At 47.9% G+C, this 18,694-nt stretch overlaps 2 long non-coding RNA genes across 2 annotated transcripts; one reads left to right on the forward strand and one right to left on the reverse strand.

Moving 5' to 3' along the window:
• Nucleotides 1–9,660: 9,660 nt before the first annotated feature.
• Nucleotides 9,661–18,130, reverse strand: LOC113614602 (uncharacterized). The gene is made up of 3 exons (XR_003430685.1): nucleotides 17,946–18,130; nucleotides 16,970–17,078; nucleotides 9,661–9,700 (listed from the first exon to the last, which is right to left on the reverse strand). It is a non-coding gene; the product is annotated as an uncharacterized LOC113614602 (long non-coding RNA).
• On the forward strand, nucleotides 17,281–18,127 carry LOC113614603 (uncharacterized). The gene is made up of 2 exons (XR_003430686.1): nucleotides 17,281–17,389; nucleotides 17,781–18,127. It is a non-coding gene; the product is annotated as an uncharacterized LOC113614603 (long non-coding RNA).
• Nucleotides 18,131–18,694: the final 564 nt, after the last annotated feature.

The following is an 18,694-nucleotide window of genomic DNA, read 5'->3' on the forward strand; positions in this document are numbered from 1 at the left end:
TCTGTTCACTGCTCTCTAACTCCCTCTCCCTCTCCTGCTACCCTGGTTTAAGCCACCTGCAGGCATGGTCTGGGCCACTGCAGCCTCTCCTGGTCCCCTGCCTTTAGACTAGCTCCCCCCTCGCTTCTCCCCCCACGGTTGTCATGGTTATCCTCCTAAAGTGCAAACCCAATCGCGTCACTTACTTCTGAACTCCTGCTTTGGCTCCCTAAACTGCGTGACCTAAAAGGCAAGCAAAGCCCTTCAGGATCTGATGTTCCCCTGCCCTCCCGTTGTCCCCCATCCCAGAAATCTATATTGGCATCAAATTAAATTATCTTGAAGGCTCAAACGGCTCAAAACACACAGATTAACCAAAGACCTAAAGTCAGATAGGCCTGGGATTGAGTCCTGGCTCTGCTGTTTGCCACTCATGTGACCTCAGGTGGGGTATTTTTCCTCTCTGAGTTCCAGTCTGTAAAATGGGAATAATAATGCCTAATTTTCGCTCCAAGGATCAAATGAGAGAATGTGCACAGGGTGTTTATCTCAGTACCTCACCTGCAGGAAGGGCTAAAAGAAATATGAGCTTCCAGATGGTTCCAGGCTCCCAACACAGAACACCTGCCCCCACATCAACCCAATGACTACTTTTCTGCATTCAACTCATGTCACATCCTCCACGAAGCCTTTCTGGACCTTCTCCCTGGTCCCCACCCTCTAAGGCAATGCCTGAACGCTTTCTGGGACACAGGTTATCACATTGAGTTCCTGGGTTCTGTCTCTGTCCCTGTGTTGTCTTCCACTGGGCAGGGGGCATCTTGAAGGCAGGGGTGCATGTCTTCTGCCTGCATCCCTGTGTTTGGTCCAGGCCGAGCACAGAGCATCTGGCCCAGCCGTGAGTGTGAGCTAGTGAACACTGGCACGTGCATGGACTCCGTGACACCCCACAGCTTAACCATCTCCCCCTGCCTTTCAGCCCCCAGACTTGGCATCTCTGGAAGGCCCCTGCTTCTGAAGAACCCTGAGTCACCACAGGACCAGGCAGGGGCTGTTCCTGACTCTTGCCTTAGGCCTAGAGGGGTCAAGAAGGAGGGCCGGCCTCACACCAGCCACTGTCAGGGGGCAGAGCATCGCCCAGAGGATGGCAGAGTGGGGAGGATGACTGCCTGGAGGGTTGTGGCTCCCTATTTCACAGAGAGGTTAGGCAACTTGCTCAAGGTCAGACTGCTGGTCCAGGCAAGAGCCAGGATTTGAATTCAGGCCCCAGAATTCATGGTCTTAACTGTTCTGCTGTGCTGTTTTCATAGCTCAAGTATCCAGGCATCCTACGGGCTGGACTTGATCTTGTCCACCTGTCACTCTGCGCTTTAAGCTTTTCAAGGATTCCTAAGGACTCTTTGACTCACTTTCCTCCCGCTTCTGCATGCATGCTTTCAGGGACGGTGCTCACTCCCTCTCACTGTGGGCCATTCCAGTTTTGGACAGAGCTGACTTTTTGATTGCCTTTTGTTGACCTGGAATCTTCCTTCCTGAAGCCTTCACTCAGGGTTCTTCATTCCACTCGTGGCCATAAAGTACAGTTCTGTACCACCCTCCCCAGCAAACATCTGCATTTCACAAAGTTGAAGAGAGTGACCAGGAGCCCCAAGGCCTCTGTTCTTTGAGGTCATCATCCCTGGGCCCTCACCTCTTCCTAAAATGCCATGGCTGAAGGCTTTGCATCACCCTGTCGTTCTCTGAAAATGACTCATTAAGTATGCCTCATGAGAGGTCCCCACTGGAGAGAGCTTTGGCCCAGGTGTGGCCCAAGCGGCCCAGAGGTGGGGGAACAGTCACTGCTCTTGCCCCACGAATGCAGCCTAGCACACACTGTCTCCTTAGTGTCCACAGCCCGGGGCCTGATGGTTACTATAACCCCTACATCCTTCTTCTCTCCTCTTTACTGCCTTTAGTCCATAGAGAAGGGGAATAAGGCAGACAAACCAGAAGCAACTTGATATCATGGAAAGACAGTCGGCGTGGCAGTTCCAGCCGCGGCTCCGCCACCTTGCGGCATGTGACCTCGAGGAAGTCATTTCCCCTCGCTGGGCCTCAGCTGCTTCCTCTGTAAAATGGGAAAGCTGGACTACGTGATGCACATGGCCTCTTCTTGTTCTATGACTTGTTCTTTGACTTTGCCCCAGCTAAGGAATGGGAGCCCCATACACACAAATAGACGTGTCTCATTTATGCTCCACTAGTATTCTAAGTGAGCTGATTATAACTATTCTACTGAGAGAACACAGAGGCTCAGAGAGGTTGTGTGGACCTGCTCAAGGTCACATGGCTCTAGTAAGTGGCAGAGCTGGGATTTGGGCCCAGGCCTCAAGGATCCCCAAGTCAGCAGTTCCCCCATCACATCTCACTGCCTGTTTAAAAAGGGAGGAAGGAATTTTGGAGCTGCCAAATCACTTTGAAACGAATCCTGAAGTAATTCAAAACAGTGCAAACCTGATGCTCAGAGCATCTTAATAATGTTCTCTGAGTCCAAGATGGGTCATTACAAGGGGAACTCAGGGGAGTCTTCGATTCTGAGCCCCTACGGAGAAAAAGTGGGTTTAAACTGCAGTGAGAGGGTTCAGTTAGATATGGGGGGAAATGATGGACTCTGTGGGGCATTTGACTGACTAAGGGACCCAGAGGAGACCTTTAAGAACAGGGTAGGGGCCTGATTGCCTGCTACACACCACTTAGGAATGGCCTTCCCCAGAATGCTGAGGAAGTAGAATTGGGTAGGTGAAAGATTGGATAGGAAAATACCGGCGAGCAAATCCGTGTTTGTTGAATGGAATGAGTTCTGGTCTGGAGAGGCAGCAGGGCCTTGTCCAGGGAACTCAGATCTGGGGTTCTAGATGATTCATACTTTCTGACCTGTCTTTGAAGAAGGGGAGAGAAAGGGAAGATAGAGGATTGAACCATCTTGGCAACTTTCCTGTTGTTGCAGAGACAAGATGCACCTGGGAAACTGAACGGAAGGCAATCTCTGAATGAACGAGGGCCTAGGGGCGCAAGGAATAACTAGATGAGGGGACAGGGCGTCAGAACCCTGTCCTTCTACCCGTCCACGCTCCCAGCCCAATCTTGGCTTGCCTGCTTTTCTCCTGAAATTCCAGGATCATCCAACAGTGCCACCCAGTGGCCATATGGGTGAGGTGCGGAGAGGTGCCCGGGGAAGCCAAAACCGGATGGGGGAAGAGGGAGAGGACCCAGCCACGCAGAAAGAGAAAACTCTGAGCTTCTTCCTGCCTTAAGGGTGTGGTGCTGGGCTGTCCACGGGTCTCTGGGTCTAGGCAGAGATGTCCTATAAGAGTCCTGCACACCCCAAAGGACTTGCTTTCTTCTCTGATCTCTGGCCCTTAGAATCTGCTGCGTTAAGCCGTAGATCCCCAAGCCAGCTTGGCCGTGCACTTGAAGAGGCAGGGGTGTCTGCAGCCCCTCCCCCGGGCCTCCCTTTCCGGGGTGAAGAGGGGCTGTGGAGGCAGCTGCCAGCTGGCCCTCCCCCTGCATTCATCTGGTCACAGCCAAGGTCATGGTTGTTGCCAGGTCAGCACAGTGGGGTCTCTGGGACAGCAGTGGAGGGGCTGGAAGTCACTTCACAATGGACTGCATACCTTTCCCTTCTCTTCCAGCTGCACCCTGTCTGAGGCCCATGAACTTCCGGTAACTAAGCAGAAGTTCTTCCTCTAAGAAAAGTGGGACCTCAGAGTTAAATGGTAAAGAAGGTGGCATGGTGCCTAAGAAAAATACAGTAGAACCTGGGAATGAGGGTTCAATGGAAACTCTTCTCTCCAGGCTTCTGTGATACAGATAAGACCTAACAGGGATGGGTACTATTTTCATTCCTGTTCTACAAATACAGAGACTGAAGCTTAGTGAGGTTGAGTGACTCGCCAATGGCCATGTAGCCAGTGACCAGGTGCAAGAGTCAGGAGCTGAACTGCGGTCTGTCTGACTCACCAGCCCAGCCCTTGGCACGAGCCAAGCACCATGGGGGCACCTGGAGCTTGGCACTTAAGAGCCACTCAACAAATATTAGTTGAATAAGTAGATCCTTCTCTAGAGCTGGAGAGGGCAGCAGAGTGGTCAGCAATTGACTCTAACCCAAGGCAGAATGAACTAGCTTAAATTCAGGAATAAAGTACAAAAGGGCATAAGAAAAGGAAAGCCTTCATAAAATATGGGGGATTTGAGAGGTGTCTTTAAGGAGAATGTCCAAAAGCCTGAAAGAGGTGTTGAGGCAAGCGTTGGGGCTTTCTGCCTGGGAAATCTGTGTACCTCACCCCCTACTTCGTACATCCGTCCACCCGCTGCAGAAAGGCTCTCCAGGACAGCCCATCTCAAACAGCAACCTCCACCGCTTTGCACCTAATCATGCTGTATTTCTCTTCATAGCATTTATCTCAACCTGTCAATTTGCTATGTACTTCTTTGTTCATTGTCTTATTCCCCTACTACTAGAACGTAAAGTCCATGAGGAGGGATTTTGAGGATTTTTCTATATTTCATTATTCCCAGTGCCTGGAACACTGTGGGTGCTCAATACATAACTGTGAAATAAGTGCCCAAGTGAATGAGTTAATTCCAGGGTCAGGGGACAACAGGGACAGAGCACAGAAGAAATCTCACCTGTCCCAGGAATTCCAGGTCAGGCAGCATGGAAAGACATGGCAGGACAGGAAGGATCATTGAGAAAGACTGGGAAAGGCCTAGAATGTCATTCTGAGGAGTTGATTTATTTTGTCCTGTAGACAAAAGGGAACCCCTGAGGGTTTTGTGTCGGTGTGTGACAGGAGCTAACCTAGGTTTTAGGAAGCTAACTTAGGAATGTAATGTACTTTGCAGTGAAAACATGGAATAGATGATCTGAGAACAGAGGCAGGAAAGCAGAAAGGAGAAGGTTGCATCTCCAGGTGAGAGATGACAAGGGATGAAGGGATGAAGCAGTGAGGATGCCAGCAAAGAGGAAACACCAACAGAGAGCCATCGCAGGGAGCCAATAGGATTCAGTGGGATGGGAGAAGGAGGGGAAGTGTGCTGGTGCCTTGGGCCGAGCAGGGGACTCGGAGGGTGCTGTGTGCGTGGCGCCTGTGCGTGTGAGCTCACCTATGTGCTGGGGGATGGAGCTCCCAGGGTGGGCCGTTCTGGCAGTTGTGGAAGTTTGTGGGGCTGCTGTGACACGCCTGTCCGTTGTCAGCTAGGCAGATGGCAATGCTGGCCTGATGCTCAGGAGAGGGGCCGGGGACTGGGGATAGAGAGTCATCACCGTGGAGGGGTATTTGAATCCATAGGGAAGAATGTGATCCTCCTGGATGGCAGCATAGATGGAATGAAAAGAGAAGTCTCTAGAACACCCACACTATGGGGAAAGGAAGGGAAAGGAGGGGAAGGAGTCAGCAGAGCTGTGGTCAGAGGGTCAGGAGAGGGTCCAAGTGCCGTGGCCCACAGAGCTACATCTGGGCTAGGGCCGCACAAACACACTTACAACATCCTCCATTGACAGGACTCCACACCCCATCTGAGTCCCATGGCCTCATCCTTGCCACACAAGCACAGGACATGGCAGAGTCTGATAGCACTAGGCCTCCATTCAGGGTCAATATTTGTACCACATCAGGGTCACAACTTCTATTTCAGGCAGGAAGAAATAATTTATTAGTGGTAGAGCTAAAAATGTTACTTAAAAAAAAAGCCTGGTAAAGTCTCACTAGAGTTTTATTCAAAGTAGCCTCATCTTTCTTCCCATTCATCTGTTTGGAAGTGTGGATTGTAATATAGAGATGGGACCAGTATCCAGATGGGGAGAGTTCTGAGCAGGGTTTTCAAGGAGGAAAGACCTGGGCTGGCAGAGGATAGGGGAGGCAGTACGGCGGTGGGGGGAGAAGTGGTGGCCCCCCGCTCTTGGTGCTCACTGACCACAGGGGGGCCACAGACTTGCAGAAGGCGGGTGATGGGTGCGAAGATGCCGTGGGAGCCCAGTTCCCCACGCTGGGTGGCTGTAGGAAAGGAGGCACAGGGAGGACTCAGGACTCCACCCTGGGAGGCAGGGTCCTGCCTCTCCCTGCTGGGATCACAGGATCCCACACTCCACAGTAGGATAGGTCCAGCCACATGGAGAGCAACCTGTCAGCTTGTGATGAAAAGTTTTTTCTCCTCTTCTAACCCTCCTTTGGAGAGTCCGAGGAACCCAGAATCCCAACCTCCTCCCTGGCTTTGCCATTCAGTTGAGGCTCCACCCTGGAAGATCACTGACACCCTCTGTTCTTTCTGTTTGGAATTATTGCCCTGGGAGGGCTTTCCTTTTGGGAAGTAAGAGGGAGGAGGCATGGCCCTCTGATGAGAAAGAGACCCAGGAGGGTTACGAAAGAAACAAGGAGAGAAGGAAAAGGATGCTCAGGCGTACCTTACATCATTACTTAGACTTCTAATAGGCAGCGCCAACTTGGTACTTCCAATGAAATTCTCCTTTTTGTCACCTAACTCCCAAGCCTGACCCCCCGCATGTCTTTAGGTAGCACCACTCCTCACCCAGTTGCTCAGGCCCCAGTCCCTGGAGACAGCCTTTGACTAACCCATGAGCAACTCCTATTTATTGTCTCTGTCTTCAGTGTATTCTGAATCTTTTGTCTTGTCTCCTCCAAGAACAATCCAGGTGCCAGACTCTTATCTCTCACCTGGGCTCGCAACAGTTCTCCCCGCTCTTACCCTTGCCTCATGCAGAAGCCAGAGTGATGTTTTAGAAACAGAAATCAGGTTGCGTCATGCCTTTGTTCAAAATCCAATGGTGTTCACCACCCTTCGAACTAAACCCACAGCCTTTCTGTGGCCTGGAAAGCTCTGAACCATCTGTGCCCTGGATACCTTTCTGACCTCATTTCCAACCACCCTCCTATGTTCATTTGGCTGGACCAGCTGCCTCCTTGCCCATCCTCAAACCCAGCAAGTACATCCCCGCAGCAGGGCTTGGAAGACTTGTCTCCCAAACATACTCATGACTTGCTCTCTTTATGGCATCTCTGCTTACACATGACTTCCTAGGAGATGCCTGACGCATATTGGGGGAATAAGTGAATGAATAAACGAATGAATGATAATACCTGTATTTACCCTGTGCGTGGGTATAGGAAGCACGTAGTAACAGCCTGACCTAAGCTCTCTTGTCTTGGTTTTGAAATCTGCTCCCATTCCCAGGTCCCTCTGGACCTGCACAGAGAAGGTGGAAATCACTTCTGTGGAAAGAACCAGATGCATACACAGCTCGTGGCCACCAGAGGGCGCCACACAAGGCAGCATCTGCGCACTGCGGCACAGGCTGCGGCTACAGCAACCCTCCCCTCACCAGCTCCGGAGAGATGTAGAGATGGGAACTGGATATCCACAGGCTAGGGTTTCTGAAACAGCCCCTGGCTCCCTGCATATTCGCTAACCCAGGTCCTGAGAGCTTTTTTAAGAAGGGCAGGTGAGATTTTGAGACTTAAAAATGGGTTTTTCCCCCCACTATTTGTCAAGCTCCAAACCCCAGCACCTCCAAGTCACCTGAGATCAGGTTGCTGACAACAGTCCCTTCCTCCCCCCACCCCCACCAAATACAGACCCCAGAAACTGGAGGTTTAATTAAGTAATACAAACCCCTCTACCTGATAAACCCCTTTAATCATCCACCCCCCTCCAGGAACAGTGTTCCCAGCCTGTCCAGGATGACTTGGGTCTATCCCCTTCTAGAAGGCCACTGCTCCACGTAACATCTCCCACAGCAAACACTGCTGTGAACTGCGATTATGAGAGCCTCCTGAAAGCAGAATCTGGTTTAATGAGGGTGGGGGTGTGGAGATAGAAAGAGATTAGGCACCAACAAAGGGAGTACCCAGGGCCAGGAGTCTCCTTTCCGATTTCTCAGCCCCCGTACTAAGTCTGAAATCTCTAGCATCCAGACTCAATCCCTGTACTCACACACCCTTCTCCAGACCCTCCCTCTTCCCCCCTGGGTGAATCCTGCGTGGGCAGGTCAGCCCTGCAGGCTGCATGCTGGACAGCGTCTTAGAGGTCACCTCACGGTTTCCAGGGCACATCCAGCACGCTGAGAACCCACTGCTCATTCCCGCCTCCGCCCCATCCCAGGTCCTCATGTTGTGGTTTGGCCCACTGGGCTTGGTGGAGCGTCTTCCTGATGGTACGGACCCTCTGCTTCCCAGGCACGGCTGCCCATGGCCTCGCCTGTCTTTCCCGTGCCCCTTCTCAGGGGCTGAATGCTGTGCTGTTCAGAACGGGGCCCTCACTTAGCAGAGAGCCAGAAGGTGGGACTGGGCAGGGCAGGGAGTGAGGCGGTGAATTGCTGCTCTAGCCAACAGATGTCCTGAGGTGGGGATGTGGCAGGGAGGTGAGTTCAAGTATTTAGGGCAGGGCAGCATCTGAAGTGGATGTAGTCAGACTCCCAGGTCCTCCTGTCTTCCACATGGCTCCTGCTTTTTGGCCATTCCCACTGAAAGCTCCTTTTAAAATCTCCTCACTCACCCCCAGGTGCCCAACGTGTGGGATCGCTTTGCCTGCAAAACAAACTGCTTTCATTATGTAAAGATGAGTGTGTCTATTCACTGTTAACAATGTGAACATTTATAAGGGCCAACATAGCTTCTGGCCAACATGAGAGACTGTGGACCGCCTCGCTGAAGTGTGAGAATTCAGCCCAAAGTAAAGCCACTTGACATTCTCTTTTGCCTGGGAAGCCTTGTTACAAGTAAAGGTGTGACTTTTCCTAGGGCTTTTTGAAATCCTAAAATAACTAGAGTGCCTCAGTATTACCCCCACAGACTTCAGTCTCTGGAGATTCCTGAGTGTCAACACTGGCTTTGGCATCTGACTTGTTCTGTCCTGCAAAGTCCCACTCCTTAGATTGCTGTTTTTTGCTGGGTGAATAAAGGTTCATCTGCTAATTTTTCACAAGTTTCTGTAAAAAATGGATTCGTGGACTAATTTTAACCATAGCCCTTGCAGGTAACATAACTCTTTAGCCCAACAAAACACAGCTATCTCTGGAACATAAAATTGTATGCACAGCATGGCTATAACTCCATTAAAAGCAACAACAACTGGTAGGATTTCCAGCCATGGCAGAGTGAAGAGGTTGGCAAATCCTCGCATCCAAAAATAATGTTAAACTGGACAAAAGTGTCAAAAATAATCATTTCAGGGCTGGCTCTGAAAATTGATCAAATACAAATGACACATTAAGAAATATTTATTCATAAAAAAACTGTTGAACTTCTGTTAAGAACAACGGGAGTCTGGGGTGTTCTTGCTCCAGGCTGCCCCCCTCCTTCTGAGCTCGGGAGAGTAGAGCTGGCAGAGTGTGGCTGGATGTGAAATCCAGCAGCTTTACTGCTGGAGGAGGCTGTTGATTCAGAGAAGAGGGTGAAAGTCCCATGTTCAGCAGTTTTCAGTGAAAGTAGCAAACTTGGTATAAAACAAATGGGAAAGCCCACCACCCTGCTTGCTTGAAGTTTCATGCTGCTCGAATTAAAAAAAGAAAAATGTAGGGGGCTTTCCTGGTGGTGCAGTGGTTGAGAGTCCGCCTGCCGATGCAGGGGACATGGGCTCGTGCCCGGTCCGGGAAGATCCCACATGCCGCGGAGCGGCTGGGCCCGTGAGCCATGGCCGCTGAGCCTGCGCGTCCGGAGCCAGTGCTCTGCAATGGGAGAGGCCACAACAGTGAGAGGCCCGCGTACCGCAAAAAAAAAAAAAAAAAGAAAGAAAAATCTAATGCATCAAAATTATTGGAATGCCATTAAAGCAGTACTTAGGAGAAATTTATAGCATTGTATGCCAATATTACAAAGGAAGATCTCAGATCAATAACTCCAGTTTCTACCTTAAGAAACTAGAAAAAGGAGAGCAAATGAAACCCAAAGTAAGCAAAAGGAAGGAAATAAAGATCAGGATGGAAATCAATAAAATAGAAAACAGAAAACAATAGATAAAAATCAATGAAGCCAAAACCATTTTTTTGAGAAAATCAATAAAATTGATGTAGTCAGTTTAACTAGATAAAAGAGAAATAAATAAAACCATAAATGAAAGAGGTGATATTACTACTGATTCTGAAGACATGAAATGAATAATAAGGGAAAAAATCTAGTGAACACCTTTATGCCAATAAATTCAACAACTTAGCAAAATGGAGAAATTTCCTAAGAGACACAAACTACCAAAGCTCACACAGAAGAAATAGATAGCCAAACACCTCAATGCTTATTAAAAACATAAATTTGTAGTTGAAAACCTGCCACCAAAGAAAATTTCAGGCTCAGATGAATGCTACCAAATATTTAAGGAAGAAATAATTCTACACACACACTTTCAGAAAATCAAAGAAAATACTTCTATCATTACCCTAATACTAAAACCAGACAAAGACATCACAAGAAAAGAAAACTACAGAGCAATATGCTTCATGAACATAAATGGAAAACTTGAACAAAAATTTATCAAATCAAATCCAAAATAATAAAAAAAAGAATAATACATCATGACCAAGTGGGGTGTATCCTAGGAATACAAGTTTGGTTTAACTTTCAAAAATCAACGTAATTCAACATACTAAAGAAATAAAAGAGAAAAACCATATGATTATCTTAACAGACACATTTGACAAAACCCAATATTCACTCCTGATAGAATCTCAGCAAACTAGGAATAGAAGGGAGTTTTTTCAACCTGGTAAAATGCATCTATAAAAAAACCTTTAGGGGGCTTCCCTGGTGGCGCAGTGGTTGAGGGTCCACCTGCCGATGCAGGGGACGTGGGTTTGTGCCCCGGTCCGGGAAGATCCCACATGCCGTGAAGCGGCTGGGCCCGTGAGCCATGGCCACTGAGCCTGCACATTCAGAGCCTGTGCTCCGCAACGGGAGAGGCCTGATACTGCAAAAAAAAAAAAAAAAAAACCTTTAGCTAGCACCATACTTAATGGTGAACAACAGAATGCTTTCCCCCTAACATCAGGAAAACAAGTATGTCCACTCTAACCGTTTCTATTCAAGAGTCTACTGGAGATTGTGGCCAGTGCAATAAGATAAAAAAGACATTCAGATTGGAAAGGAAGAAGTAAAATTATCTTCATTCTTTATTTCTATGTAGAAATCCAATGGAATCTATTAAAAAAAAGCTACTAGAATTTATAGATGAGTTTATCCACGTGTCAGGTTACAAGATCAAAGTACAAAAATCAACCATATTAGTTCTAAATACTAGCAACAATTAGAAATGGAAGTTAGAAACATCATTTACCATAGCATTAAAATATGAAATACATAGGGACAAATCTGATACAAGATGTGAAAAACTTTTACACTGAAAACTGCAAAACATTGCTGACATAAATGAAAGACCTAAGTAAACAGAGGTATATATTACATGCCAAAGTGGGAAGACGCAATATTAAGATGTCAGTTCTTCCCCAAATAATCAATATGTTCAATGCAATCCTAATTAAAATCCCAGCATAATTTTTAATAGAAATTGACAAATGGGATGCAAAGGACCTTGGACTAACGAAAATAAATTTCAGAAAGAACAAAATTAGAGGGCTAACACTATGTGATTTCAAGATTTATTATAAAGCTACAGTAATAAAGAGTGTGTGATATTGATCAAGATAGACAATTAGATTCACTGAGCAGAAAAGAAAGCCCAGAAATTGACTTACACATATATGGACATTTCTGATAAAGCTGCAAAGGCAATTCAGTGTGGAAAGGATAGTCTTTTTAACAAGTGAGGCTGGAATAATTGAATAGCTGAATGCAAACACATGAACGTAGGCCCTTCCCAATACCATAAACAGAAATCAACTTCAAAACGGATCATAGACCTAAGTGAAAGAGCTAAAACTAAACAACGGCTAGAAGACATGTAGAAAATTTTTGTGACCTTGTGTTACTGGGAGATATATTAGATGTGACTAAGAAAGCATGACCTATAAAAGAAAAAAATGATAGTCTAATTTTCTTCACCAAAATTAAAAGCATTTGCTCTTTGAAAGCAACACTAAGAAAATGAAAAGAGAGAGACCCAGGCTGGGAGATAATATTTGCAAATCCTATATCTGATAAAGGACTCACATCCAGAATGTAGAAAGAGTTTCTATAAGTCAATAAAGAGGAGAAAAAGAACTCAAAAAATAGGTAAGAGATTTGAAGGAACATTTCACCAAAGAATAAATACAAAGGGCTAATAAGCACATGAAAAGATGCTTGACATCCTTAGTCATCAGGAAATGCAAATTAAAATCACACTGAGAAGCCACTACACACTATAACTATAATAAAAAAGACTGACAATACCAATTTTTGATGATGGTGTGGGGAAATTGAAATCACATACATTGTTGGTGGGAGTGACAAATGGTAAATCCACTTTGGTAAATAGTTTGCAGAGCCTGTGCTCCGCAACGGGAGAGGCGACAACAGTGAGAGGCCCGCGTACCGCAAAAAAAAAAAAAAAAAAACCAACAAAACATCCATGACCCGCTTCCTGCTTCCCCTGTGAAGCTTTAATGATAAGAATGTAACAAGGATGCTGCTGCTGCTGATGATGAGGAGGAAGACGGCCATTGTTTACTGGGTATCTACTGCAGTCCGTGTTTTACTGCATCTCATTTAGTCTTCCCACCAACCCTATGAAAGAGGAATTGCTGTCCCTGTTTCACGCACAGGAAACTGACTCCACAGGTGGTGTGGCTCTTGACCCAAACCTTGATGTCTGGGGTCACAGAGGCTTGGGCTAGACTCCCAACTCAGCTCCTTCCTGGCTCTGTGACTTTGGAAAGTTACATCATCTACAGAAGCTATCATTTAATTATCAGTAAAACATGAATAATAAAAACACCTACTTCAAGGAGCTGTTAAGGATTAAATGAGACACTGAAAGAAAACACTCAGCACACTGCTTGGCACAAAGTAAGTGTTAAGTTAATGGCCACTCAAAAAGACTTGGTAGTTCCAGATTCTATCCACTGCCCCATGTTGAAGTCTCCCTCCCTTGAAATGTGAAGTCCTAACCACTAAGCCTCTTGTTTATACCAACAAGACCATGCCAGCTAATGCCATGTTATCTTGATCTACTTCTGCTTCTCCTTCTCTCATCAGTTAGATCATAAGCACTTCAGGACCAGGACTAACTCCTGGGTTTCTCTATACTCCATGATTGAAACTGGCACTTAGTAGATGCTCAGTAAATGTTTAATGATTGATTAAGTCTGAAGAAAGAGAGCAGGGAGGGAAAGGAAAAACGGTGAGAGAAGAACACTAAAATAAAACTGGAGACATCTAAATAGTAATCTAATTATAGAAAATGTTAGTGCCAGACTTGGGTTGGGGAGGAAGTGAGAGAGGCAGAAACTCCTGTGAGGTGGACAGGAAGTGAATAGCAAGGCCAGGAATGGGAAAAGAGGGTATTGAAAGTAGTGCAATGCCTTGAGGCAAACATTTATATTTAGAGGGACCGCTCTTGGGCAATGTTGAGTTTCCCCTTTTCTTGAATTCAGTACCACATGGATGATTGAAATGAGGTGAAAAAGCCACTGTTGGCACAGTGGTCAAGAATCCGCCCGCCAATGCAGGGGACACGGGTTTGTGCCCTGGTCCGGGAAGATCCCACATGCTGTGGAGCAAATAAGCCCGTGTGCCTCAACTACTGAGCCTGTGCTCTAGAGCCCACGAGCCACAACTACTGAAGCCCGCGCGCCTAGAGCCCGTGCTCCGCAACAAGAGAAGCCACTGCAATGAGAAACTCACGCACCAACAAAGCCTTATTGTTTGGAGATGATGGTGCTGGTTGAAGAGGCTTTTCACTGATCACAGTCTGCACATGTGACCTGATGAGGGCAAAAGCAGTGTGCGGCCAGAAGCGTTAGTGGGCACGGGTCCAGCAAAGGTCAAGAAGCAATTCCCAGCTCTGTCCTCCACACTGGGCATGTCCTGATTTGGAGTTGGCTTCTCAGTTTTGATCCATGGGTTTTAAAGAAGAGAGAGAAATGGGAAAGAATCTAGCAAAATAGGTGAGGAGTGAAATGCTTTCCCCTTCTTCCATGCTCACCCTCTGGAATCTCACCCATCTATTAAGGTTTGCTTTAAAGAGTCCCCTCCCCCACCATGTCAGGGCTGACCTGACCATCCTCCATATTCCTACAGCACTGGTTTCTACTTGGGGACAGGATTCACCCCAAGCTGTTTTGTATGAGAAAAATGAGAGAGGAAGACTTCGTTCCCTGTAGTCTGTGAACTCATTGAGAGTAGGTCTCTATCTCGTTCATCTCTGTACTGCCTTAGGGGGCTTCGCCCAGTGCCTGGCATATAATGGGTGTCCCATAAATTTTTGTTGGTTGAGTTCTCTTTGTGGAGGACTGCACAAGAGGAGAGGACTTGAAAGGATTCAGGAGGCCAGATACGGTGCCTTTGTGGTACCCTGGATTTCCCACGTCTTATTGCCAATCACACAGGATTCTCTTGAACGTTTTAGATCCATCTTCCCCAACCAGATCCTCGAGAGCAGAGATGGGCTGACTTGTGCTCAGTGGAGGACAAGTGAGTGCTAGATGACTGCTGGGTGAGTGCACACAACTTCACACACTGTTGATTGACTTAGGGCTCAGCAGGGTCCATTCCTTGAGGGTCATGGTCTTGTCCTTCAGACTCAGGAGCAAGTCCCTGGCTGCAGGGCCTCCCATGTTCTCCTCAAACTTGCATGTGGTTCCATTCATCTCCCAGGACAGATCCTTGAGGATCTTCAAGAGTGGCTCTCAAACTTGGCCTCCTGGGAGAACTTTTAAAATTCCTGGTATCCAGACCACATGTCAGATGATTAAATCTGAGCGTCTGGGATGAGAACCTGAGATGAGATTTTATTTATTATTTTTTTTGCAGTACGCGGGCCTCTCACTGTTGTGGCCTCTCCCGTTGCGGAGCACAGGCTCCGGATGCGCAGGCTCAGTGGCCACGGCTCACAGGCCCAGCTGCTCCGCGGCATGTGGGATCTTCCCGGACCGGGGCACGAACCCGTGTCCCCTGCATCGGCAGGCGGACTCTCAACCACTGTGCCACCAGGGAAGCCCCCTGACATGAGATTTTTTAAAAGAGCCCCAGGTGATTCCAAGGGCTGATAAGTTTTAGAAACACCTGTTTGGGAAATTGAGTAAGTCTCAATAAACCAGAAAATTAAATAAATAAGGACACCCATGCCTCTGACACAACATAAATAGAGGTACCAGTGTAGGACATTTATTAAAGAACCAAGGATCTGGTGTGATGGCCATAATTTGTCCAGATGCTGCCAACGTTTGCAGATCACCCTGAGAAGCAGGCACTGTTGGGTACTTCCTTCTTAGCACACGTGTTCTCTCTTCCCCTGTGTGTTTATTCAGCATTTGAATATTTTTTGCCATGTTTCTCCCCTCACTAGACCATGAGTAACCTGAGAGCAGGAACTGTGTCTTCATAAGCACACTGTCTGACCTGTGGTAGATGAATGACATATATTTGTGACATAAATGTGTCCATGAATTCATTCATTCATTGATTTACTCATTCATTTATGCAAGCATGTATTCACCAAAGGATAATAATGACAGAGAGAAAGGTATTGCATTGGCAGAGAAGGGAAATTAATCAGGAAGGGAGGAAAGAGAATAGATTCCACGAAGAGATAGAATCGAAAGTAGGGAAGTCAAAGCTGAAGAAGAAAAGAAAAGAAAAAAGAATATTCATCTGTGTAATGCGGTGGTAGGTAAGTCAGGCTTGGAGAAGCCAATGTTTTTTAATCAAATGGACTCAAAATTAATTAATAACATCTGTAAGTACTCTGTACTTTTCCTCCTTTTTAGAAAATCCATTAATTACTATGGAGTTATTTGCATCACCTCTCTCTTCTCCTCCAGGGGAGTAGCTCTAGAAGAGCTCCCACCCTTGGCATTTCCCTCCCTGTCCCCAGTGTCTAGCACAGTATGACACATAGTGAAAGCTCAGGAAATACTCACCAAATGACTCAATGAATTGCTCAGTTTCAGTTCCCTCTTCCATTAAAAAAAAAATCATACTATCCTCACCTCAGGGTTGTTATGGGAAATAACTTAGATAGTATACATAAGCACCGGCTGCATGCTAGGCATCCAACAATTGTTAGTTCATTATTAGTGTTAAGAAAAAACAATAAATACTAAGTGCCGACTCTGTGCCAGGCCCTGTGCTAAGTGGTGGCCAACAAGAGATGACCAAAAGTGCAAAGAAACTGCCGCTTTTAGAAAAAGTAAGGATTTGAGGACTCCAGTGTCACCACTTCTCCCTTCAGCCACCAAAGAGCCTCAGCAAACTCCCACATGCACCCACAACGCCCTCCCTGGCCACGCCCTCACTGCAAGTCCTGGAACCTCACGAACTGGCCTTTCACTCCACCACCACCAGATGGCAGCACAAAGCCCATGGACTGCTCGGCCTGTGGCAGGCCAGGCACAGTCAAAGCCCTGTGCAGGGTGTCTGTCTGAGAAGGAGGGGACCCAGCCCCTGCCCATCTGGCCTTGATATGCTGGTTGGGACTTATAGTTAATGCTTTGGGATTGGCCCTTTCCTTTCCATTTCCAACGCCCAGATTCTAGCCCCTCATCCTGGGGTCACCACCCACCTGCAGGGTCCTTGCTCAGAATCCTTCCCAGAGCACCTTCCTTTCACCTCCGTTTGCTTACAGATCCCCTGCTTTTGTGAAGACTCAGAATCCCCTGTACGGCTCTTAAGGGACACCCCCATCAAAGCTCACCTTCTCAAGCCTTGTTACACCTCAACATGACCTGCGATTCATCTCCCGTCCTCTCTGCCTTTACTCACATCACTCCTTGTCTGATAATATCCATGCTCATATATGGGGCCCCTCTTTTTCTCCCACCCCCTCGGAAACCCAGCTGAATGCTCACTTTTAGGAAATCTTCCAGATTGACACCGGATGATGGCTTACTCTTCTGTGTGCTCCATCAGCACTTCCTTTCTTGGTAACTGCTCTCTGGGCTTCAGGTTTGGGTTGACCTGTTTGCATAATGCTTTATCAGAAATCTTCAGGTGTTTCCTGTCACCCCAGCAAGGGAGGGCAAGAATGGGTCTTTCTCTTAAAAGAAAAACAAGGCCTTTCTCAGTGCCCTAGTCTGTACACTTAATAGTCCTTAATAGCCCTTAACAGTCACTGATGGACTGAAGGGAGAAAGAAGGTCTGTGAGTGATGAAGTGCACAGGAGCCTGGACGTCAGGGTGATGCTTGGACGCGAGGGGAGGACTGCGGGGCAGGTGCCAAGGCTTGCACTGACTGGGGAGGGACAGATTGTTGACAGACGGCCAAAAAGGTAGGGAATCTGGTGCTGTACCAGGTCCAGGAGCCTCCTAAGAGCAGGGTTGTTACAGGAGGGCCGGGAGCCGTGACTCTGGGGATAGGGTCGTGGGGAACAATGGCCTTCACCATTTGAAAGGGCAGCAGCTAAGTGCCTGCAGAGGAGACAGGTTTCCTTAGGGTGAGGAGTACAGGAGCATCATCAGGCAGGTGAGGGTCCAGGTGCAGGGGGAACATATGGGAGAGAGGAGAGCCGAGGTAGGGATGCCCTGAGCCGCATGGAGTCAGAGGAGGATGAGCAGAGCCTGGTTGCAGGCGGAGGCCCTGGGGTGCTGCTTTCCTTCCCAGGGCTCTGCCCCCTCCTTCATCCTCTCCTCTACTTCCTCTTTGTTCTCCACTCCCCACAGCCAGAGCAAAGCACCAGTCTGTGGCATTCGAGAGGTGCCCTGATGACAACCGTGGTGGCTAAGAACTAAAGGAGAAATGCTGAGCCCTCGAGGGCGGGGGTGGCCCGGACACGGCGCCTGCCAACTGGGCGCACCCTCTCATCTGGATCCCTGTTCTCCACTCACCCAAGGCTCTGTTCTGCTGAGGACTTGCCATTTTCTAGATGCTGAAGTTTGAGCAGGAGAGGCCTCAAGAAGACACTGGACCTAGCCCCAGCCTTAAGCCAGCTGAGATGGGTGGCTGGTCTGAGCACAAGCAGCTGCAAGGTGGCAGAGACAAAATTAAAATTAACCTGATGTGTGGACTCCCCTCTTCTTCCTGCCTGCGTGGGCTGCCCGTTTGTACGGTTGTTTTGGTTTACTGAAAGCTCGGTTTACTAGCCCCTTTATTCTGCTGAATCTGTAGTATGTATTCACCACATGACCTTGGGAAATGCACAACATGTACTCTGGCCCTCAGTTTCCCCCTCTGTACAATGAGGTACTGAACCAGAGTGGTGAGTTTTCAACCATGTCAGGTGGAGCCCAGGACTCAGCAGAAGAGGCTGAGGGACCCCTGGGGGCGGATGCTGGGGAGAGTCTGAGCGGGGATGTTTCCCGGTTCCATCTGGGTTTCCACCTGAGCAGCTGCTCTTGGACCTGCCTGAATACTGTGGTTTTGCGTGAGATTGTGTTTGGAATGAGAATTCAGCTACTAAAACAATGTTAGAATTTGTGGTCTTGCCTAACCCTGACCCTGTATGAGCCTGTTGCAGTTGTACTGTGAGGCGTGTCCTTGGGGGTGTGTCCCCATCTGCAGGCCCCTGTCAGTGTGAATGCCTAAACACTTGGGGGGTCACGCAGGCAGCTTCAGGACCTCTCTGCTCAGTGAAACG

Source organism: Aethalodelphis obliquidens, unplaced genomic scaffold, assembly GCF_003676395.1.
Source record: "Aethalodelphis obliquidens isolate GAN/ISIS:26980383/991018 unplaced genomic scaffold, ASM367639v1 scaffold100, whole genome shotgun sequence".
NCBI classification, from domain to species: domain Eukaryota; kingdom Metazoa; phylum Chordata; class Mammalia; order Artiodactyla; family Delphinidae; genus Aethalodelphis; species Aethalodelphis obliquidens.